General features: G+C 39.0%; 1 protein-coding gene across 3 annotated transcripts in view; it reads left to right on the top strand.

Annotated features, from left to right (window-relative positions):
- Positions 1-24309, top strand: part of snx13 (sorting nexin 13) — a 123519-nt gene that overhangs the window by 1669 nt on the left and 97541 nt on the right. The window contains exon 2 of one of the 3 annotated variants that reach the window (XM_052016407.1): positions 2449-2601. The exons of the other annotated variants lie outside the window; for them this stretch is intronic. The gene's annotated coding sequence lies outside the window, so the exon portion shown is untranslated. The remainder of the gene's footprint in view (positions 1-2448; positions 2602-24309) is intronic. 3 annotated transcript variants of the gene reach the window in all.

The following is a 24309-nucleotide window of genomic DNA, read 5'->3' as shown; positions in this document are numbered from 1 at the left end:
CCCAGTCACATTATTTTCTAAATATCTGAATATTGCATCCTTATAAATTCCAGGGTTTTACCAGCTACCAGTGCCCTGTTTTCATAAATGGAGTGTAGCAAATGCAACCCCACATCTCTGTAGGAGACCATTCCAGAATCTGGAATTTTGGGAGATGATAACCAGAGAATCCATTATTTTCATAAATTGCCACCTTAAGTTCTGAATGTAAATCTTGGAATCCATCAGTTTACTGGCTCATTAGCTTCTATACCACTTTCTTTTCCTTGTTTGCACTGGATCCTCAGTTTTCAAGTTTTTCTGATTGTCTACATGAAAGATGACAAAAAACTAAGTATTTGTTTCATTTCTCTACCTCATTATCATAAATTCTTGCATTTTTAAAGATCCCAATTGCCTTCATTAACCTTTTTTGCTTAGCCAAAGGAGCTACTGCAATCTGTTTTTCTCAGTAGTTTACTGTCTATTTTCCTTTGCTTTATCAATGATTGGTCATCTTTTTAATTCTAAAGCATTTTCAGTCTTAAAGCATGCTACTATTTCTGGTAACTTTTAGAATTTTAAATTTAAAACCATCTAATCCTCCTCTTGCTATTTTTGTGCATATCATGTACTAATTTAAATTCTAGCCACTGTCATACCCATTGAATGCCTTTCATACTACCTTAGTTATCTTTGATTACTGAATTGCCCATCACATGTACCTGTAATTCCCTTTTTTATATACCATGCCTACAACTATTACTATTTGGAGGCCTATAAATAAATTACATGCATGTTTTCTGCCCCCTGCTGCTGCTCAACTCCATCCAAACATTCCAATTCTACATGTTTGCTGAGCCAAGATCCTTTCTACTTGCTGGTCTGATGCTATCCCTTCCTAACAGTGCTGTCCCACCTTTTCCTTTTAGGTTATCTTCCAAATGTTGAATACTCTAGAATATCTAGTTTCCAAGAGTGATCGTCCTGTAGCCACATTTTTGTAGTAGCAATTATATACAATTATTTGTATCTTTTAATTTGTCCAGCTTGGAAGATGTACTCTGATTTCCAGAAGTCAGGAGGCAAGAAAGAGTAGCCATGAATAAGTCTTGGCAAGATGCAACAAATGGTGTGCCACAGGGATTAGACTCTTGATTTCTAGATCAGTATGTTGGGAAACTAGCTGAAGCAAATAAAGGTATGGTTGCTGAAAGGGCTGATAACACAAATATAAGTAGGAAATTAAGTTTTGAGGAGAACATATGGAAGCTTAAAGGGAAAGGGGTTAAGTGAGTGGGCAATGATTTAGCAAATGGATTATAAAGTAAACATGAAATTGTCCATTTGGCAGAAAAACAAGCACATTATATCTTTTGAGAGATTGAAAAGTTCTAAGATTAGAGGGATCTGAGTGTTCTAGTACATGATTCACAAAAGGCTAGTATGCTGGTTATAGCTAACAATAATGCTGTTAGCTTTATGTTATCAAAATTGAATACAACAGTGTCACTTGCTTTGTGACATCTGGAGTGCTATGTACTGTAATAGAACTAAATGCTGGAAACACTTAACAGGTTAGGTGACATCTTTGACAGAGAAACAGTTACCATTTTAGGTTAATCACCCTTCATCAGTTAACTCTTTTTCTGTCTTCCCATAGATTTTGCTTGTGTCACGAACCAGCAACAAAAGAAACACACTGAGCATGATTCAGTGTTAAAAACTATTTTATTAATCACTACTTATGATAATACGTAAAATAAAAGTAAAAATGTTAGTATGTTAAAATTCAAAAATGTTAAACCTCGAACGTTAACCCCAAAACTAAACTCTTTGTGTGTGTGTGTGGCAAAGTCCAAAACTCCCAGTTCCAGAATGGTTCTTAAAGTTCAGTTCCGCAAGCCATAAGGTGAAACATGAGCAAGGGCTTCTTCAACAACCACCGTTGTCTGAAGATAAGACGTAGACGTAGAGAAACATAGAGAGAGTACATACGAAATCCAAATGTTCCACGATGGAACCCAAACACACTTCAGTGTTTACTCGGTAGTGACTTCCTCACCCCGAAAAGCATCCGAACCGTGGTCGTCCACACATAAATACCTGTTTCCTTCTACAGGTCAGCAACAAAGTGAACTCCACCGGATTACTTCCAACTTCCATACATGGATTTCTATGGCAAACACAGTTATTGTTTCTCATCCATCGATAGAGAAAACAAGCAGGCTGGTGTCTCTCTCCCTTCTCTCTCTCTCTCTCTCTCTCTCTCTCCTTCTTCTGCCTTCTTCTACCACGTCATTACGTCCTTTATCTTCTATTGACGTAAGCACGCCCCACACACACAAACACACACACTCTCTATCTTAAAGGGACTTTCACTGAGTCCGTAACACTTGACCTGTTGGTGAATTTACAGCGCTTTGTTTTTTTTCAGATTTCTAGCATCTGCATTTTTTGCTTTTCCAGTATTGTATTAGTTCTTCATTTAAGTAAGGATGTGTTGGAAACAGTTCAGAGAAGGTTTGCTAGATATATGGAATGGACATGTGATGAAGAAAAATTGGACAAACACAAGATCCTGGAGGTCTAGAAAGCACTAGAGCTGTCCATTTAAGACAGGTGAGGTGAATTTTTTTTTGTTTGAGGGTCATGTCTTTGGTATGCTCCTCCTCGTCAAGCAGCCTTCAAATATTTTTTTTAAAGAGTAGTTTCTTAATGAGCAAGGGGTAAAAGGTTACTGGGGATGAATGGGAATTTGGAGCAGAGGCTACATTGGATCAGCCTTGAGTTTATTGAAAAGGAAAGCAGATTCAGCACTGAGTTACTGGTCCCTAAAGTCTTGGGTTGTTTCAGATGAATGCTAACTTTTCCCCCTCATTGATTTGATGTCTTTTACAAGCTTCTTCAGAAGATGTCTCTTTCTATTTTCTTTTGCCTTTTTACTATATTTGCAGATGTGCCAAGGTTATTACAAACAGTTGAATGAAAATCTACCTTTCTAGGTATTGATTTAATGATTCATTATGATCTTAGTGTTATGAAATAACAAAAATCTGTCAGACAGGATGCTTTCATGATGAGTTTGTAGGTGTGAAGCCTTAACTTACAATTACAAATAATCAAATGTACAGGTACTATGTAATAAGTTTACATAAGAAACAGAAGGGTAGGCCAGTCACTTTGTGCCTGCACTGCTGTTCAACTTTTCTGCTGTCTCTGTAACCTTTAACTTTATAGTTTAAATATCTGTTAATTCTACACCTTCATTCAGTGACTCTTCCTCCACAGCTCTCACGAGTAAAGAATTCTAAAGAGTTATAGCTCTGAGTAGAGAAAATTCTTACTTTGGAACTATTGTCTCGAGCTTGAGAGAATCATTAGTACAAACATCCTCTCAGCTTCCAAACTGTCAATTCCCCTCAGAATCCCATCTTTAAATAAGATCAGTTCTCATTCTTTTGTACAACAGTAATAAGATGTAAACTTTCTTCATCAACCCCTCATCCTAAGAATCAATCCAGTGAATCTCCTTTGCACAGTCTCTAATACAAGTATGTCATTTAAATTTGGAGGCCAAAGCTCTGCTATATTTCAGCTGTGTAAGAATACCACTTTGTACATTTCATATTATGTCATTCTCTTTTTGTTTCTTGTTTGACACTTCCAATAAAGCATTTAGGTAGATTCTAATTAATGCACACTGATTTCGGATTAAATTTTGTTTGTTGACATTGGGTAGTACCTTTTAAACTAGAAAAAAAACATGGTCAGCTAAACAGATATAAACTAACTCTAAGCCAAAGCAGGAGCTATCAGGATAAGGTATCATAAAGTTGGGGGAGGTAAATTTTAAAAGTGGTGGTTTAAAGGGATTACAGTGCATTTGAAGGTGTTAATAGATGGATGAAAAGAGTGTGAGACTGGAGTTGGAAAACTGCCCAGTTTTTGGGACTGGTAGGATTGGAAAAACATTCAGAAATAGTGGGATGATACCATAAGGAATTTTGATATCCTGAAGGTCAGTGAATATAACAAGCACAGTTTTGGATAAGCTCAATTGAAAGGTAGCAGGCACGGTTAGCGCAATGCTATTACAGCGCCAGCGATCTGGGTTCAATTTCAGCTGCTGTCTGTAAGGAGTTTGAACGTCCTCCCCGCATCTGCGTGGATTTCCTCCGGGTACTCTGGTTTCCTCCCACATTCCAAAGACGTACAGGTTAGGAAGTTGTGGGCATGCTATGTTGGCGCTGGAAACGTGGCAACACTTGCGGACTGCCCCCAGAACACTGTGCAAAAGATGCATTTCACTGTATTTCAATGAACATGCAACTAGTAATCTTAAATGTGGCTAGTCAAAGTATTGGAATAGTATTGTCCAGAGGGATCAAGCAGAGTTATTTTACGGTGCAAGATGGGCTGAGGGGATAATGGACATTGGTAATGTAGTGGAATTGGAGATGAGCTGTGTGCAATGGAGATAATATGGAGTCATAATTGACAGTTTATTATCATGTATTGAGGTACAGTGAAAGTGTTTTGCATGCCAGATTTTGCATTATGGATTTCATTACAACAGTGCATTGAGGCAGTACAAGGGAAAACAATAACAAGTGTTACAGTTAGAGAGAAAGTACAGGCAGACAATAAGGTTGCAAGGGCAACAACAAGGGAGATTGAGATCGAGGGTCTATCTCATCATTACTAACAGACCATTTAATAGTCCTAACAGCAGGATAGAAGCTGTCTTTGAGCCTTGTGCTATGTGCTTTCAAGCTTTTGTATATTCTGCCTGATTTTTTTTGGGGGGGGGGGGGTGGTGGAAGAGAAAAGAATATCCAGGGTTGGTGGGGTCTTTGATTATGTTGGCTGCTTTACCAAAGCAGTGAGAAGTGTAGACAGAGTCCATGGAGGGGAGGCTGGTTTCTGTGATGTGCTGAGCTGTATCCACAACTCTCTGCAGTTTCTTGCGGTCACGGGCAGAGCAATTACCATACCAAATCGTGATGCATCCAGACAGGATGCTTTCTATGGTGCATGGATAAAAATTAAGTGTCAAAGGGGACATGCCAAAATTCTTTAGCCTCCTGAGGAAGTTGAGGTGCAGGTGCGCTTTCTTGGTGGCATCTACGTGGTGGACCAGGACTGGTTATTGGTGATAGGAACTTGAAGCTTTCAACCCTCTTGATCTCAGCACTGTTGATGTAAACAAGAGCATGTGCACTGTCCCGCCACTTCCTAAAGTCAATGACCAGCTCTTTTTTTTTGCTGACATTGAGGGAAAGGTTGTTGTCATGACATTGTCACTAGGCTCTATTTCCTTCCTGTACTTGACATCATTATTTGAGATTCGGCCCACTACTGTGGTGTCATCTGCAAACTTGTAGATGGAGTTAGCAGAATCTGGCCACACACTTGAGTGTATAGGGAGTAGAGTAGGGGACTGAGAATGCATGCTACCAGTCCATGCCCCGATGTTCAACAATGTTCTCAAAAAAAAATCTAGTGAATTCTTCTTGTAAAGTGAGCTTCCCCCCTTTCCTGATGTTAAATAGGTTCTGTCCACAGCTGTGATATCATCAAGTTGGCTCAGCAAGCAAACCAGCCAAAAGCACAACCAATCTTTGGAACTACTGAAGGTTCAGTTGTCCCAAGGCAAGTAAATCTTGCATTTAGGTGGACATACACAAGTTGATTGTGCCAAGAATTTTGCAATCATTAAAATTTAATGTTAATAGTAACTTGTAAAGCTTAAATGAGTGATGGGTCTCTGCCTTTTCTTCCTTTCAAAGATTGTTTGGGTTTTCTCATGTGGAGGATGTGTGCAGTGGACTGGTTTAGCCCTCTTGATGCTTTCTTGGACATCTGCTAACAGGGGATCAGCTTTTTTGACCCTCCATCTATCCCAAGTAGAGCAAGGAAGATAGCAGGCTGTGTGCTGAATGAGCAGAGTTCAGCCCCATAATTTTTATCTAAAACATTTGTGCTGAGTTAAAAATTAAGACATGAACTTATGACTAAGTAATTGAAAGGTCATTATTTTGTCTTGGCAAGATGTAATTTATAAAATCCACTAAAGGGGGACTTGCAATCCATGAGCCCATTTTGTTTTTACACACTGCTCCAAACAATTTGCTGAATATCAATCTTGTCATCTCACAAATGAGAACCTCCTACCTTATTCAACAAAGTGTAACATTTTGGGAGTATTTTGTAGCAAGTTTGGTTCATAGATATCTTAAAGTCAAGTCAACAGCTTACCCCTGACATTTAAGGTTGCCATATGTGCAGTCTGTGGAGGATCATTGAATTGCTGACAGCAAATTTCAGACTTTGATAGAACTGTTCAAGTTGGAATTCTCAAGTTGCTGGGTGCTGTCATCGTGTAAAGATGGCGAATGTTAGTAGTTTCACTCATTGTTAATACGATGGCTTTGAATTACCTGTTTATGGGCTCTTGCTAACTGAGAAGTAAAAATGGTATGTAGATTTGTTGCAACTTAAAATAATCAGAATCAGGTTTATTATCACTGACATGTATGTTGTGAAACCTGTTTTGCAGCAGTGTAGAGCAAAGACAAAGTACTATAAGTTACAAAATAAATTAGTGCAAAAGAAATAACAAAGTAGTGTTCATGGACTGTTGAGAAATCTGATGGTAGAGAGGAAGAAGCTGTTCCTAAATCATTGATAAGATATCTTTATTAGTCACATGTACGTCAAAACACAGTGAAATGCATCTTTTGCGTGGAGTGTTCTGGGGGCAGCCTGCAAGTATCACCACGCTTCTGGCGCCAACATAGCATGCCCACAACTTCCTAACCCATACATCTTTGGAATGTGGGAGGAAACGGGAGCACCTGGAGGAAACCCAGGGAGAACATACAAACCCCTTACAGACAGCGGCCAGAATTGAACCCAGGTCGCTGACACTGTAAAGCATTACGCTAACTGCTGCACTACTGTGCCTGCCCCTACACTACCGTGCGTGTGGGTCTTTGGGCTCCTGTACTTCCTCCCCGTTGGTAGTAAGGGGAAGAGGGCATGTCCCGGATGGTGAGGATCCTTGCTGAATGCTGCCTTGAGGCACTGCCCCTTGAAGATGTCCTTGATGATGGGGAGGATTATGCCTGTGATGGAGCTGGCTGAATCTGCAGCCTCTTGTGATCCTGTGCATTGGAGCCTCCATACCAGGCAGTGATGCAACCAGCAGAATGCTGTCCACTTTACGTCTATAGAAATTTGCAAGACTCTTTGACGTATCAAATCTCCTTAAACTCCTAACGAAGTAGAGCCACAGGCATGCTGCCTTTGTGATTGCATCAATGTCTTGGGCCTAGGATAGATACTCTGATGTTGGTGCCCAGGAACTTAGAGCTGCTCACCCTTTCCACCGCTGACCCCTCAATGAGGATTGGCATGTGTTCTCCTGACTTTCCCTTCCTGAAGTCCACAATCAATTCCTTGGTCTTGCTGACGTTGAGTGCGAGGTTGTTGTAACACCACTCAACCAGGTGCTCTATCTCACTCCTGTACACCTCATCGCTATCTAAGATTTTACCAACAACAATGGTGTCATCTGCAAGTTTATAGATGGCGTTGAGCTGTGCTTTGCCACACAGTCGTGAGTGTACAGAGTAGAGCTGTGGGCTAAGCATGCCTGCTTGAGGTGTACCTGTGTTGATTGTCAGTGAGGACAATTATGCATGCTAACCCCTCATTGACCTGCCTGAGAAGTCATCAAGTAGTTCAGAGACAATAGCATTTGCACAAAATTTCTAGTTTCTTGACCTCTGTATAACCTTCCTTCAAACAACATGACTAATTATTTGCCTCTCCTTCCTTTCACATTTTACAAAAGCAAATCCTTTAAAACTTTTATTAAAATGCATATCTTTGTGCCATTCATCTTGTTTCCTGAGGAAAATGTATGGACATATAGGAACAGTGGCAACATGTATCTTTTTTCTGCATTACAACTGCAACAATTCCAAAAATATTTAAAGATACTTTGAGGCAACTTGAGTTTGAAATGCATTATAGAAAATGCAGAGCTTTATTAAATAGCACCTTTTTGACATAACCTTGGGTGCTTCAAGGAGTACAGTCAAAATTTAGCACTGATCTATGTGAGGTATTGGTGCAAGTGTCCCAAACCTTGATCACAGGTTAGCCTTTGCACAGGAATGGAGCAGAGTAATGAGGGTTTGGAAGAAATTTCCAAAATCTAGGTCATTGGAGCAAGTATTGTGGGGACTGTGCTAGAGGCAAGAATTAGAGTATATGGATCTCAAACTAGGCATTTAATCTGCACATGGTGAAATTACATCTAATGTGATTTATAATTTAGCTGTGGTTTTGACGTAGTTGGTGGATGTGACTACTGCTGTTTTTATCCCTTAACATTAGCATTTGCTTTAATCAGTGCCTCTGTTTAAATTCCTTCATGGTCTCTACTTACTCTTGTTCAGTAAATGGTCTGAGATGTACTTGCCTTTTGTTAGTGTATCCATAGAGATTACACATTGAAGTGCAGAAGATAGGAATGAGCTGAAGTTAGATACTTGCTAGTGATGTCTGTTACAATCTGTCTCCCTTAAAACATTGATGGTAGGTATTACTTGAAGTCAGTAACGTATATGGATGGAGGAAGGAAAAACTGGTAGCTTAGTTTTAATAAAAGATAAAAGTTGCATCTTTTTTTAAAAAATAGAACTGTTAGCTCAAATCCATAGGCAATTCATGCTGTATGAGGATCAGAATGTTTGAACTGTATTAAAAAATGCATACAGTTTGCTTTTTAAACCACTGCAGTACCCAACAGCTCACGGGAGCCAAGGGGGAGATTTGCATTAGCATCTAACTAATTCTATAGGGTGGTACACAGTTCTAGCATTTGAATCATTCTATCCAGATATATACTAACATTTGGCTGAGTTTGTATTGCTTGAAACTTAACAAGTTCCAACATGTATAATTTGATAAAACATTTGAGATGAAACTTGGCATGTGCAGTTGAATAGGTACACAGCGTAAGCTGTGAAATTGATTTTTATTTTCTGAGACTAAGTGCCTTATCAGTATAAATTTCCAAAATTCTAATTTTCAGTTTCTTTATAATTTTAGGTATTTAACTAGGTGAGTTTGCAGTTTAGTATTTGATTTCAAAACTTGGTCTTGCCAAGTCCAGTGCATGTAAATCATAGTGGAAAGAAGTAGAATCAATCAGTTTTGTGTGATATTCTTGAACAAGATATCAACTCTTTGCAGTGTAAAATGAAGGCAAGAGCTAATGTTGGTTCAAAAAATAGCCTATGCTTTGGCATATCCAAAAATATTCACTTTTTAAACTAAGCTTGGTGGGAGAATGTGCATGAGAAGTTGTACCAGTTTTGTAAAATTTGTATCAATTTTAAATACAGTCTAGTCTATAAGAAGTGATTATCAAGTTTCAGTGGAGCAAGAAAATGTGGCTTGTTGACAATAAATTTTTAAATTGCAGTTTTGACCCTTGGTCATCTTTCATTGGATACATCAAATGACTGGTCCAGTTTTGTTTTAATGAGTGTATTCATTCTCTTTGAGACGGATCTGATTTTTTTTTGTTCGTAAAAGTACAGATTGTATATGTTATTTCTTCAGCAGTTAGATTGATTTAAGTTGAAAAGGAAGATTAGAACCACTCCCAAAAAAGTGTAGTGTTTTATGTAATTACAGTCTAATACCTATTATTGCATGAACATAAATACTATTCCAATATTACTGTGGATATTGGAAATCTGCATTAAGAGCAGTTTTGGGAATACTCTAGACCAGGCAGCATCCATGGAAAGAGAGATCAACTTGTAATATTATTTCTATGACTTTTCATCTGATTGAGGAAAAAGTTAGAAATCAACAAGTTTCGAGTTGTAGAGAGAGGTGGGTGTATTGGAGAAAACAAAAGGTCCACAATAGTGCAGAAGCCAAGAGAATGACACAAGTAGTGGTGCTACAAGTATGACTGAAATTGATTGAAGCTGATGCAAGGATAAGGATGAAATCTGAAATGCCAGAAGAAAGAGCAAAGAAATATTCCAGTCCTTTGACTTCTAGCATGACTGTTTATCTGAAATTGTTCAATTCATTTGGATTATGAAAAATGTTTAGTGCCAAGATTTTTAAAAACTTTTCCTGGTGCTTGTGTGGAACTTATTTGAAATAATGTGACAGATCAAAGATGTTGATCAGAATGGAATGGAGAACTAAAGTAACTTGCAACTGGGAGCTCAGGCTTCCCTTGCAGAATGAATGGAGGCATTCTGCAAAACAGTGGCCCAATCTGGTTTCTGTATCACCACAGAACACAGTACATCAAATTGGAAGAAATATCAATGAACCTGTAAAGTGTCTATTGGTTGAGGTAAAAGGACGGTTGCATCTTCAGTTGAATGGGAAGGTGGAGTGCAGATAGTTGGAGATGATAGTGGATGAGAGTACTGTGGAGAGAATGGCCTGTTCAAATCCCAAAACTGGAGGACTGATGAAGTTGTCTGGTGGTAGCAAAGTTTGAATAGTATCCTTTATCTTTTGCTAACACCACAACCACGTGACATTCAATCTCCTGATCTCCACCCTATTACAGACCCCTCAACCCTCTCCAGTTCTTTCTGCCCATGCTCACCAGACCATCTCTCTCCCACCACCCCCCCCCATCCTCTTTCACTACAACTTTAACCTTTCATGGTTCTCCTGAAAGGTCATTGACCTGAAATGTTAACTATGCTTTCTTTCCACTGATAGGACCTGACCCACTGGAAATTGTTGGCATTTCTTGTTTTCATTTTAATCTGTTGTTGGGTTCTTGTTTTTTTTAAAGGTTGTAGCATTTATTGTCATCAGGACAGGAGACTTGGATTAACAGTTTACTTATAACAATATTGAGAGTGCCTTTATTTTGATTTTTGATATGGAATGAAAGAATAATTTTACAGGTATGTTTTTGCAGGATATGGCAAGGAAAAGGGCTAGGAAGATCATCAAAAAACTGATGCTGTTGTAGTGGCTGAATTGACTTTCTGGTTGTAAAATTCTGTGATTGCAATGACAGATTAGCTTTCAAATTGTAGTCATGTTTCATTGAAATTTTTAGATGAATACTTTTGTTCAGTTGTTGTTATCTATAACCTTTTTTCCTGTAACTAAGAGCCAGGTAAAGGATAGTGCCTAGGTTCAAAATGATTTGGTTAATATTATCCTTTTAGAAAACTAAATGGAGGGATTAATAAAATCTAGCAATTACATTCAGGGATGTTTGAGTTAAAATGCAGATGTGATCAAATTATTTAAGTTATTTCTAAGCAAAACATCTATTTTCACTATATTAATGACTTTTTGCCCTTTTCACTAGAATGTAAACTGTACAAATTTTCTTTGTAATATTATATTTTCACAGTTGTGTATTTGCTGAATAACCATGTAACTGGACATACCTTTAAGTTATGATGAACATTTGGGATTAGTTTATTGTCACTTGTATTGAAGTACAGTGGAAAAACTCATCTTGCATACCGTTCATACAGATCAATTCAATATACAGTGAATGGAGGTAGTGCAAGGTAAAACAATACAGAATGCAGAATAAAGTCACAGCTACAGAGTGCAGTGCAGGTAGAGAATAAAATCTATGGTCATAAGGTAGGTTGAGCTCAAGAGTCCATCTTGTCATGCTAGGGAACCATTCAATAGTCTTCTAACAGCGGGATAGAAGCTGTCCTTGAATCTGGTGGTACATGTTTTCAGGCTTTTGTATCTTTTGCCTTATGGGAAAAGAGAGAATGTCCAAGGTGGGTGGGGTCTTTGATTAAGCTGGCTACTTTAATGAGGCAGCATGAAGGGGAAACTGGTTTCAGTGATGTGCTGAGCTGCGTCCACAACTCTCTGCAGTTTCTTTACGGTCATGGGTAGAGCAGTTGCCATACCAAGCCATGATGCATCCAGATAGGATGCTTTCTATGATGCATTGATTTTTAAAAATTGGTGAGTGTCAAAGGGGACATGCCAAATTTCCTTAGCCTCCTGAGGAAGTAGAGGTGCTGGTGAGCATTCTTAGCCATGGCATCTACGTGGTTGGAGAAGGATGGGCTATTGGTGACGTTCACTCCAAGGAACTTGAAGCTCTCAACCCTCTCGACCTCAGCATTGTTCATGTAGATAGGTACATGTGAACTGCCCCCTTTCTGAAGTCGATGACCAGCTCTTTTGTTTTGCTGACATTGAGGGAAAGGTTGTTGTCATGACACCATTCCACTAAGCTCTCTATCTCCTTCCTGTACTCCAACTCATGGTTATTTGAGATACGGCCTTCTATGGTGGTACATCTACAAACTTGTAAATGGAGTTAGAGCAGAATCTGGCCACCCAGTCATGAGTTTATAGGGAGTAGGGGGCTGAAGATGCAGCCTTGTGGGGCACCAGTGTTGAGAATAATCATAGTGAAGGTGTCGCTGCCTATCCTTACTGATTGCAACTGGATCCTTGACTTCCTGGCCAACAGACTGCAAAGGGAGGTGTTAAGTCCTGGGTCTCTGAGTTTGATAAGTTTGCTTGGAATTATAGTATGGAAGGTGGAGCTGTAGACAAAAGTCTAACGTGGGTGTATTACGTTAATGTTTTTAACAATTTAGGCATAAGTCAGGTTAAAAAAATTCTAATGCATTAAGAAGAATTATCAGTTGAGATCAAGTTACAAGCAAATATGGTTATCCTTGTAATATGAAGGCAGTGTAGCTGGTATAGGATTTTTGGGTGGTGTGGGAGGAAAATTATTTTTCACCTCTGTTGATGGCCATTGGTTCACCAAAACAAATGATTTTAGAACTACTTAATACAATGAATTGGTCAGTACCAGAGAAACTGTTTCAAAATGGGTTACTTGTGGTGAGCTGGAAAATATACAAATATTTATAGGAGCATAAAAAAAGATGCATGCAATTTGTTTTTCATTTTACTCAGTTTTCGAAAAAGTGTTGTTTGTAATTTCAGATATTGTTACTGAACAGCAGCCAGTGGTAGGGAATATGAAATTAATGATCAAAATATGCATGTTTGCAACTCTCGTTTTGAACTTCTCTGGTTACCTTTATGCCAGCAGTGTTACTCTCACTGCTACTTTGAAAATTAAACTGGCTAGCTCTACCAAAACAAGTACCCATTTCCCCAAAGCCCCATAAACTCCTATTACCCCCACTGCTGCTCCAAATTAAGCACATATCAATTTCACCTTTGAACGGTACTATTGGGATGGATCCTCGACGACTCTGGTTAATGGATTCCAGATTGCAGTTTGCTGTAATTTTTAATAATAGCTGGTATCTTTTTATTTTACCTATCACATCTGTCCTCTAATTATACCTTCTGCCACTTGAGATTGTCTGTCCTCCATAAAACCCAAAATGATTTTAAGCTATCAAATCACCTTTTCTGCTTTCCTGCAGCTTCAATTTCTCCACATAACTGAAGTCTGTCGTCCCTGTTATTGGTCTGGTAAATCTCTGAAAGTTTGCTGGATAGAGCACATTGCTCCAATTGACAAATGACCAGTTTTTAATTTCTTTCCCACTACTGATCCTTGACATTTCACAGGAAAGGTGTTAATTGTCAAGCTTTCTCTTGCACCTTTATTAAAATTTACCATTAGTCCATAGTGCCTCTTCTATTCTCTCTGTTATCATGTATTATTTAACAATGACAAACCCACTAGTAAATCCATTCCATGTTTCATGTGAGAAGGTGGTAGCATGTACCTTATTAAACTGCTGTAAGCCAGGCAATCAGTTATTATCCTTGTTTATCAATTATACATTGAAACTTAAGGTGTATTCTCTATACCCAAGTGCAAGTCATGAGCTTTGAATTCATCCCTGGGTGATAATATTCCTTTCACTTTCTCTAGCTGAAAAACTTGTATCACCACTACTATGTTCACTAACCAATTTGTGTGCAACCTAATGAGAGGCTTTAACTTTGCTAAGGTAATTTCATCAGAGAATGACTAGCAAACCTTTTGAAAATGCATATGCGCAGCACAAATCTGTATCATCGTGTGTCTCCAGAGCTGCTTCAACAAACCTGATTTACCAGCCAAACAAAGCCTCAAATGAAAGTCAGACAATTTATTGCTATGGTTTTGTAAAAGCCAATTCATTTGTCTCAGATTATTTCTATAGGTATTTCTTTGTCTTCCAGCTGCACAGTTTATCCCATCTCCATATTAAAAAGAGTGGAACATTTAATCCTCCACTCTTTATCACTATCCTAATAATGTAGGAAAATTGAAAGGTTGTGACCACAGCGTTTTCAAAGTTTCCAACTTTGCTCCCTGAGGTAATTGGGCATCTGTCCCATCTAGGTCAATGACTTATTTTGAAGACTGCCAATGCTTTAAGATTTTTCCTTTTAGCAAATGTTTCTCCAGGGAAGATTGATGTAAAACATTTATTTCGAACCTGTGTCTCAACCATGCCCACTATCCAAGTAGTAACAGTGATATTTTAGGTGGTGCTCCTGTCTTGTAGTTCTAGTGATTTGGTTTGGATTCTGATCTGCCTGTATAGAGTTTGCACATTCTGCCTGTCATAGGTTTCTGGTTTTCTCGTGCTTTGGTTTCCTTTCACATCCCAAAGATATGCAGATCTGTAAATTAATTGGCTGACGTAGGTGGGTGATCAGAAGAGGTGTTAATTGGCATATGCCTGATGATGATAGCTTACAGGGAAATAAGAACATAACAGAAGAAATGTGAGTAGGCCATCTGGCCCATCAAACCTGCTCTGCCATTCAATAAGATTATGGCTGATTTGGCCATGGACTCGGATCCACCTATCTGCCTTTCCCCAAAACCCTTAATTCCCCTACTATGCAAAAATCTATCTAACTGTATCTTAAATATGTTTAACGAGGTAGCCTCTACTGCTTCCCTGGGCAGAGAATTCCACAGATTCACTACTCTCTGGGAAAAGCAGTTTCTCCTCATCTCCATTCTAAATCTATTCCCCTGAATCTTGAGGCTATGTCCTCTAGTTCTAGTCTCTCCTGTCTTTAGTTTATCTATCCTTTTCATAATTTTATGTTTCTATAAGATCCCCTCTCATTCTGAATTCCAGCAAGTGTAGTCCCAGGTGACTCACTCTCTCCTCATAGGCTAACCCCCCTCACCCCTGGAATCACTTGGTGAACCTCCTCTGCACCACTTCCAAACCCAGTATATCCTTCATCAAGTAAGGAGACCAGAACTGCACACAGTACTCCAGGTGTGGTCTCACCAGTTCCCTGTACAGTTGCATAACCTCCCTGCTCTTAAGTTCAATTCCTCTGGCAATGAAGGCCAACTTCCTTTTGCCGCCTTGATAACCTGTTGCACCTACAAACCAACCTTTTTGGGAGTGCTTGTGCATGAATTACAAGTCACTCTGCACAACAGCGTGCTGTAATCTTTCACCATTTAAATGATAATCTGATCTATTTTTCCTTTCAAAGTTGATGACCTTGCATTTACCAACATCGTACTCCATCTGCCTGACCCTTGTCCACTCACTTAACCTATCTATCTCTGCAGACTCTCTGCATCCTCTGTACAATTTGCTTTTCCACTCAATTTAGTGTCATCAGAAAACTTGGATACGCTACACTCGGTCACCTCTTCCAAATCATTAATGCATTTCGTGAATAGCTGCAGTCCCAGCACTGACCCCTGTGGCACCCTGCTCACCATTGATTGCCAACCAGAGAGACGCCCATTTATCCCAACTCTCTGCCTTCTATTGGTTAACCAATCCTCTATCCATGCTAATACCTTACCCCCAACTCCATGTATCCTTATCTTATGTGTGCGTCTTTTATCAAACACCTTCTGGAAATCCAAGTATACAACACCCACCTGTTCCCCTCCATCCACTGTGCTCATTATGTCCTCAAAGAACTCCAGTAAGTTTATCAATCAGGACCTGCCCTTCCTGAATCCATGCTGTGTCTGCCTAATTCAACCACTTCTATCTAGATGCCTCGCTATTTCTTCCTTAATGATAGCTTCAATCATTTTCCTGACTATAGACAAGCTAACCGGCCTATAGTTACCTGCCTTTTGTCTACATCCTTTTTTAAACAGTGGTGTGACATTCGCTGTCTTCCAATCTGCCGGGACCTACCCAGAGTCCAGAGAATTTTGGTAAATTATCACAAACGCCTCACTATAACTTTTGCCATTTCTGTTGGTATCCTGGATGCATCCCATCAGGACCAGTGGACTTATCTACCTTTAGGCCCACTAGCTTGCTCGTCACTACCTCTTTAGTGACAGTGATTGTATCAAGGTCCTCACCTCCCATCACATCCATAAACATCTCTTTGACATGTTAAAGGTGTCCTCCACTGTAAAGACCAACACAAAATAGTTGTTCAAGGCCCCGGCTACTTCCACATTACCCAATATTAATTCCCTCTTCCGAGGGACCTATGTTCACTTTAGCCACCCTTTTTCTGCTTTATATAATACACTTTTACTATCTGTTTTTAGATTCTGTACTAGTTTACTTTCAAAATCTATCTTCCCTTATTGCTTGCTTAGTGGCTCTTTGTTGCTTTCTTAAAATTTTCCGAATCTTCCAGTTTCCCACTACTGTTGGCACCTTTGTATGCATGAGCTTTTAGCTTAATGCCTCCTTTTATTTCCTTAGTTATCCAAGGCTGGCTCTCTCCACCCTTGCTGTTCTTGCTTTAACTAGAATATACTTTTGTTGAGCACTGTGGGGGAAAAATCTTTGAAAATCTTCTACTGTTTATAATTTCATTAGATTTGCATTCAGCTGAAAAATACTCCAAATATAATCATTTCCATATACTACAATATTATTGGCCTAACTACTTTGGTATCTAATTATAGGTTTTGTCTAATTTGAAATTGGTAGAAGAAAGGAAAATACCTGAACCTGAAACTTGTCTTTAAGTAGCCCTTTTTGACATAACTAAAACATTTAAGTTAGAACAATCCTGTAGTAATTTGTAACTGCTTTGCTGAATATTCTAAGGTGTCTAGTAGGGCAACAGCAGGAAAACATGGAAGACTATTAATGTAATTAGTGCCTTTAGTGTTTCTTTTGGAATGCCCAGAAGTGATTAGTTTGTAAAGTGCTTTGGAAGTATATTCACTATTGTGATATTGCAGTCAATTTGCATCATGCTCCCACATGATGTAAATTGATGGGATGACCTGTTTCAGTAATATTTCATTGAGGAATCAAGATTGGCCGAGCTTCTGGGGATAACTGCTCTTTTGGGGAAAAATTTTATGGAATCATTTACATCCATTTGAGAGAGCCTTGGTTTAACAACCTGGCCAAGAGACAATGACAATTCCCTGCAGTTTTTACACTTCAAAGGTACTTGGCTGGCTTTAAATTATTTTGGTGTAACCTGAAGAAGCTGTGAAAAGTGAGTCTTCAGATATTTCCATATTTCCTTTTGACTGTGCCATTCAGTTCTGCTTGATGACTGGCAACTTGGCATTAATGCCAGGCTGTAGACTAAGTGGTGGAATTTTATATCACTACTCAATTGCATTAAAACTTGAGTTGCGTCGCACAACTCTATCAGATTTAGTTTTTGACTGGAAAAACTTCTTCAGTTGTCCACATTGAAAACACTTAATTTGTAATGTTTTTATCAAAAATGGTTATTTTAAGTTCATAGTTTATAAAGTAAAAATTGAGTGTCTGGAAATGTTATTTCAGATTGAACCTTTTCAATCAATGCTGTTGGGCAGATGTTACCAAACATAGCTTGCAGTTTACATTGGTATTGTGAAGTTTAATGTAACTTGTTGGCATGGGAAACTCTTAAACACCAGTAGAAACAATTCTCTGGACAATCATTGTTGGTCAGACAATTGAATCAGAGGGTATAATTTTTTTAAAATGTTAAATACCATTTTTATGATGCTAAATACCATTTTTATACTCTGCTCTTGATAGTGTTGACATGAAATCTTTCAAGATTGAATAATGAAATGCATTCTAGCTATCTGCTCAAACTATTTAATATTTTTTTAAAAATGGAATAAATTGAAGTGAAATGGAACTCTGTTTTCATTTCACAAATGACTATCCAAAGTATAAAGCAGTTTGGTTCGTATGTATCAAAAACAGCAAGGAATTAATTGGTCATTTCTTGACCAAAAATCACTGACCTGAATATTTCCAGCACCTGCAGTTCTTTCCCAGTTTTTGAAGTCATGGTTTTTTTTATAAAACACTGGCTAGGTCACACCTGGGATATTGTCCAGTCTTGAGCATCACACTTGAGGAAAGAAAGGCTTCAGTGTGCAGAAGTTATTTACTGGAATAATTCCAGGGATGAGGAACTTTGTCATGTGAATAGACTGAAGAAGCTGGGATGGTTCTCCATTTGGTCGGAAGAGATTAAGAGGGGATTTGTTAGGGCTAATTGAAAATCATGAAAGGTCTAGATAATAGAGGAATAAATTAGTTTTAAATTTCATTTACAGCGTGGTAACAGGCCCTTCCGGCCCATCGAGTCCGCATCGCCCACTTTAAATTAAACCCCCATATTAACCTACCCGTAAGTCTTTAGAATGTGGGAGGAAACCGGAGCACCCGGAGGAAACCCATGCAGACATGGGAGAACATACAAACTCACTTGTTGGAAGGTCAAGTACAAGTAGAATGAAGAAATCTTTTTCTTCACAGCAAATGCGAGATCTAGAATGCATTGTCAGAGGTAGTTTGAGGCAGAATCAATTGTGTGTTCAAAAGGGAGCTGGATGAGAAGTTGAGGAAAGATATTCAGGGCTAAGGAGGGGGAAGTTGGATCTCATAGATTGTTCTTGCATAAAGTTGTATGACCTCCTAGTGCTTGTATATTTGTAATTTGGTTATGGCTAGGGGATGCTATTCAATGCCAAATGTGGAGGTATTTGCTAACTCTTGTTGGAAATGGCTAATGTTGATACTTGTATTGTTTATTGGTCTCAATCAGTCTAAGTTTGAATATTATCTTGCGCTAGTGGGCATGAACTGATTCATTATCTAAGGAGTTGCAACAGGAACTTGATCTGTCAACAGATTTAAGAATGTCATTGGCCGGCCAGTTGAAAAGGGTTGGTCCAAGGACACTGCTATGAGGAACTTTTGCTTTGACATTTTGGTGATCAACAGACCCATCTAGCTTCCATTGTGCGAACTCCAGCCAATGGAGTGTTTTCACCTTAAATATCATGTACTACAGTTTTATCAGACTTCCTTGGCCATTTACTTAATGTAGGGGAAGCCATCATCTTGCCTCTGGAAATCAATTATGTTGTGGTATTTGGTTGTAATAATGTCTACAACCTAGTGGAACTGGTAGAACTGAAACTGCCCACGGATTTGTTTATTGGTATGCAAGTTATTTGATAGGACTATCTCCAACATACTCCCATCATTTTGAACATTGGGTTGCAGTTAATTAGGTTGGATTTGTCCTAATCTTCCTGCACGTATGTTACTAACATTTCAAATGTAATGCATTGTGTTTTAAACACAGGAAGAAGTTGCCAAGAGGCACAACTGGTTCTGTAGTACAAGCAGTCATCATTGTGGAAAGCAGTTGAGGCCAAAAACCTTCTGTTACTTTGCATTGTATGGATTGCCTGAAGGCCATTTCAGTGATTTATAGAGCTTGAGACTGAGGTGGATCATGCACTTCTGGTTTTAGTTGAAGATTTATCGATTTTTAGTGGTGTTCATATGAATATTTTCTTTTCCACCCACCCCCTGCCCCCAGCCATCCTTTCCTCACCCTCTTCAGTTTAAAACTAACTTGTTTTTTTTTGTTCTAATGAAGGGTTAGAACATTGGAATGGTACAGCATAGAAACAGGCCCTTCAGCCCATGATGTTGTGCTGAGCTAATTAAACAAAAATTAAATGCCTAACTAAGCTAATCCCTTCTCTCTACACAATGTCCATATCCAAAAGCCTCTTAAACACCTACTATCGTATTTGCTTCCACCACCACCGCTGGCAGCACATTTTGGGCACCCACCATTGTGTGTGTGTAATATATATAAAACCCTTGCCCCACACATCTCCTTTGAACTTGTCCCCTCACCTTAAGTGCATGCCCTCTAGTATTAATATCTCAACCCTGGGGGGGGGGGGGGGGGGGGAGAAAGGATATCAGCTATCTACTCTGTGCCTCTCATAATCTTATAAACCTCTCAGGTCTCCCTTCAGCCTCTGCCGCTCCAGCTTTTAGACCTGAAACATTAATTTTCTCTTCACAGATGCTCAGTGTTTCTACCACTCTCAGTTCTTATCCCCCTGTTAGCTGTGTATCGTTCACAACTGGATATGGCAGAACTATATAGTTGGGGTTTAATTCTTTGCCATGTTTCTTTACTCAGCTAGGAAAATGAATTCCCCACCCCCATCCCCTTCCCTCAAAGATGTTACAAACTAGTTTTTTTATAGCAACATCTGCCGTCATTCTTACTGACACTAGCATAATTTCTGAATATTTTGTCAGTTGGTATGGTAGAATTTGAACTGGTCTTTTGTCAGCTGCTGGTTTATTCATGTACCTATATAATTATTGGATGTAAAGTTGAGCCACTATCTTAATTCTAAAGTATACTAGTTGGTTTGTACACATGACTGATTTGATACTATTTAATTTGATTGCACAAATAGGGGTAATGGAATATTTTAAATTTGGCCTGCACTAGAGTTTTGTATTGATTGTAATTGGCTTGAATTGTTTGTATTCTTCCTTCAAGACCAGTCATTAAGAGTAGGATAGTTGATAGAGTAACTGAACAATGAAGAGAAATGTTTAAACACTGGAACAAGTGATTATAAGCAGTGGGTATTGTATGGGGGGGGGGGGATGTTCAAGAAAATAGCATGCAAAGTAACACTTGTGACATGGCTTTCTATGGTTGAAGTAGCATTTCGAATGTTTAAAACACAACTTTTTGGTCACATGATAAATAGAGTTCAAATGCTTCATAAAGGAGGCAGAAACATTAATAAACCACTTATCCAAAAGAGTGCTATGCTCAAGTCCAAGTCCCAATTCTATTTTCTGTAAAGAATACTTGTAAAGGATCTACTATGGTCAAACTACTATGGCAGGAATATTAATCAAGGATAAATAATTGAGAAATTTATATAAATGCAAAGTAGGAGGAAGAATGGGCTACCTGGCCCTTTGAGCCTGCTTCGCCATGCTTCAAGGTCATTGCTGATTTTCTGCCTTGGTGCCATTTTCCAGCACGTGACCATATCTCTTGATTCCTTTAGAATCTGGAAATCTATTAATCTCTTTTGAATGAACATAACTGAGCCTCCACAGCTTTCTAGGGTAGAGAATTCCAAATGAATACCTTGTCTTGGTTTGAACCAGAGATATTGTGGGGATAAATGTGGGAAATGTGATAACAGGATAACCACAGTTAAGATAGTTGTGTTACAAATGATGAAAGTAGAAAATTAGAAGTGGCTTATAGAATTCTGAATAAATTATAGAGGAGGCTCGAACAGCAATCTTTCAAGCATCATTGGATGCAGAAATTCTAACTAGGATTAAATCATTACACTTTGCTAAAGGAAAAATAAAGGAGAAACTAGTCAGCTCTTCCTATTATTCATTTTTTCCTCTTTATATTGGAAAAAAATTGGCTAATTAGGAACAGCCAGTTCAGATTTACTTTTTAAAAAAGTCTACCCCTTTGAAGAAATAAGAAATGTTGATTTAACAAAACAAATGTAGTGGATGTTATGTATTTCAATTCAAAAGGTACTGATATCTGCTTTTTCTCGTAATGTGTGCAAGACTAACCTTCCCATGTGTATGCTACAATTCTGAAAGGGGTCATGGTGTAGAGTGATTTTTTTTTTTGTATAAATTTCTATTTGGCTGTACTTTTGAGATGAAACAACTGTACCATGCCAAAGAAACAAAGGACTGCAGCTGCTGGAATTCAGATGAAAAACATGATGCTGGAGGAAACCATACCAAAAATCTATTTGTCTATAACTTGCTGCCAGTATATAATGTCTGAGAAATTTTGAAGTTTGGGAGCCTGATGTGTGTGTGTATATAGTGATGGTGAAACCTATGACCACTCAGTGGTTACTATGATAGTAAAGGTTATCTAAGATTGCAATGAGATCCAGATCAACTGGAAAAGTGGGCCAAAGCATGGCAGATGGAATTTAACCCCAGTAAATGCAAGGTGTTGAATCTTGGTAAATTGAACCAAGGCAGGATGTGCATAGTAATGGCAGGGCGCTGAAGAGTGTTGTAGATCAGAAAATCCTGAGGGAGAAGTACATAGTTCCCGAGAAGTGACAATGCAGGTAGACAGGGTGGTGAAGACATTTGACAGCCAGGCCTTCGTTGGTCAAGGCATTGAGTGCAAGAGGTGGGACGTCCCACTCCTAGGGGAGTGGGGCTAATGGGAGAATGGATCAGCTCATGATAGAATGGCAGAGCAGACTCGATGGGCCAAATGGCTGACTTGTGCTCCTTTGTCTTATGGTCTTGTTACAGCTGTACAGGATGTTGGTGAGGGTGTATCTGGAGGATGTTACTGGGACTGGAAGGCTTGAGTTGTAAGAGAAGATTAGATGGGCTGTTTACCCTGGAGTGTAGAAGGCTGAGCAGTGACCTTGTGGAGATGTGTAAAATCATTAGGGCACAGATAAGGTGAATGGTTAGTCTTCCTAGGGTTGGGAAGTGTAATATTGAAAGGTGTAGATTTTGGGTGAGGTGATAAACTTAAAGGGGGCCTGGGGCAACTTTTCAGGTTAGTGGGTATGTGGTACAAGCTGATGGAGAGTAAAATTACAATATTTAAAAGAATATTGGGCAGGTACATGGATAGGAAAGGTTTAAAGAGATATGGGCCAAATGCAGGCAAGTGGGACCAGCTTGGGTAGGTAAGTTGGTCGGCATGGACAAGGTGGGTTGAAGAGCCTGTTTCTGTGCTCTACAGCTGACTCTTTGACACACTGAAGAAGACGGTGTTGGATCTAGTTATTTTCGAATCCACAGGTTCTTTCAGGAGTCCAGGAATGAGTTACTGTTTCATTAATTACATCAAATTGGTATACTTTATCCAGGTAAGCACTTAAACTCCCAGTTATCAGTTCTCTCTCAGTTGGAGATACTGTGGTTTGTTTCTTAACTCCAGCCATTGCTTCAGTTCAATCTCAATGAATACTATTCACTTAGGTGTTAATCGCAGTTATCAACAGAGTTTCAACCAGAAATATTTCAAATAGCAAGGTAAAATAGTTTTCTTCTCACTCTTAAACTTCCTTCAGATGGTGTACTGAAGCAGAATCCGATGATCTCCCCAACAGTTCAGAAATGGAAGATACTCTTACCTTCTCTGTCTGAGGAATTTTCAAACTGTTTTTCATAACCATCCTTTGCCGACTACGCCAAAACTGTCGGATCTGGTTATTTTCAAATCCACAGGTTCTTTCAGGAGTCCAGGAATGAGTTGAAAACAACTTGCTTGGTGCTTCACAAAGTTTTATTGGAAAAGTTTAAAACAAAAACAGTCACCGAGCACATGCACTGGCTTTGAGCTGAGACAAAGGGAACAAAAGATGAGCTCAGGCCGGGGGGGGGGGGGGGGGGGGGGGGGGGGGGGGGGGGGGGGGGGGGGGGAGAAGAGCAAGAGAGAGAGTAACAAAAAGTGACACCTTTTATACCTGAGCTAAGAGATACTCTTTAGCTAACAATAGTCCAGTCAGGAAACCTATTAGATACTTGTGGCCAAACCAACCAACGAAGAAACCACATTCACCTGATGGACGAACCAATAAGCTAGTAAGCAGCCATTCCTTGTGCTGCCACTTGAGGTGTATTAAACATGTTTTTAAAAAAAACTAATTAAAACAATCAAATCCAACAACTGTTTTGGCTTTTCTGGTCCATGCTGATTCCTTGGGCAGCAATTCCATTAGTTTTACTCTGTTATTTCCCTACACACCTGTAACAACTTCTGTCTCATGTCCAGCTTTCAATTTTAAACCATTAACCTATATAATGGTAATTTACAATAACCAATTAACTAACTAGCTCATCTTTGGGATGTGGGAGGAAACCAGAACACATCATGGGAACAACTTATGTGTGTCATGGATAGTACCCAAGGTCTGGATTGACCAGGTCCCTGGAGCTGTGATATTTGTTCTTGCTGCAATTTTTTTGACAAAAACAGGAACTTGCAAATTTCTGCACATGAGTTTCAGGTTTTCTGTATTGAACAGTGCTCTTTCAC

The sequence above is a fragment of the Pristis pectinata genome, chromosome 5 (genome assembly GCF_009764475.1).
Source record: "Pristis pectinata isolate sPriPec2 chromosome 5, sPriPec2.1.pri, whole genome shotgun sequence".
Lineage (NCBI taxonomy): Eukaryota > Metazoa > Chordata > Chondrichthyes > Rhinopristiformes > Pristidae > Pristis > Pristis pectinata.
Note: the sequence above shows the minus strand (reverse complement) of the source record. Positions and strands in the feature narration are given on the sequence as shown.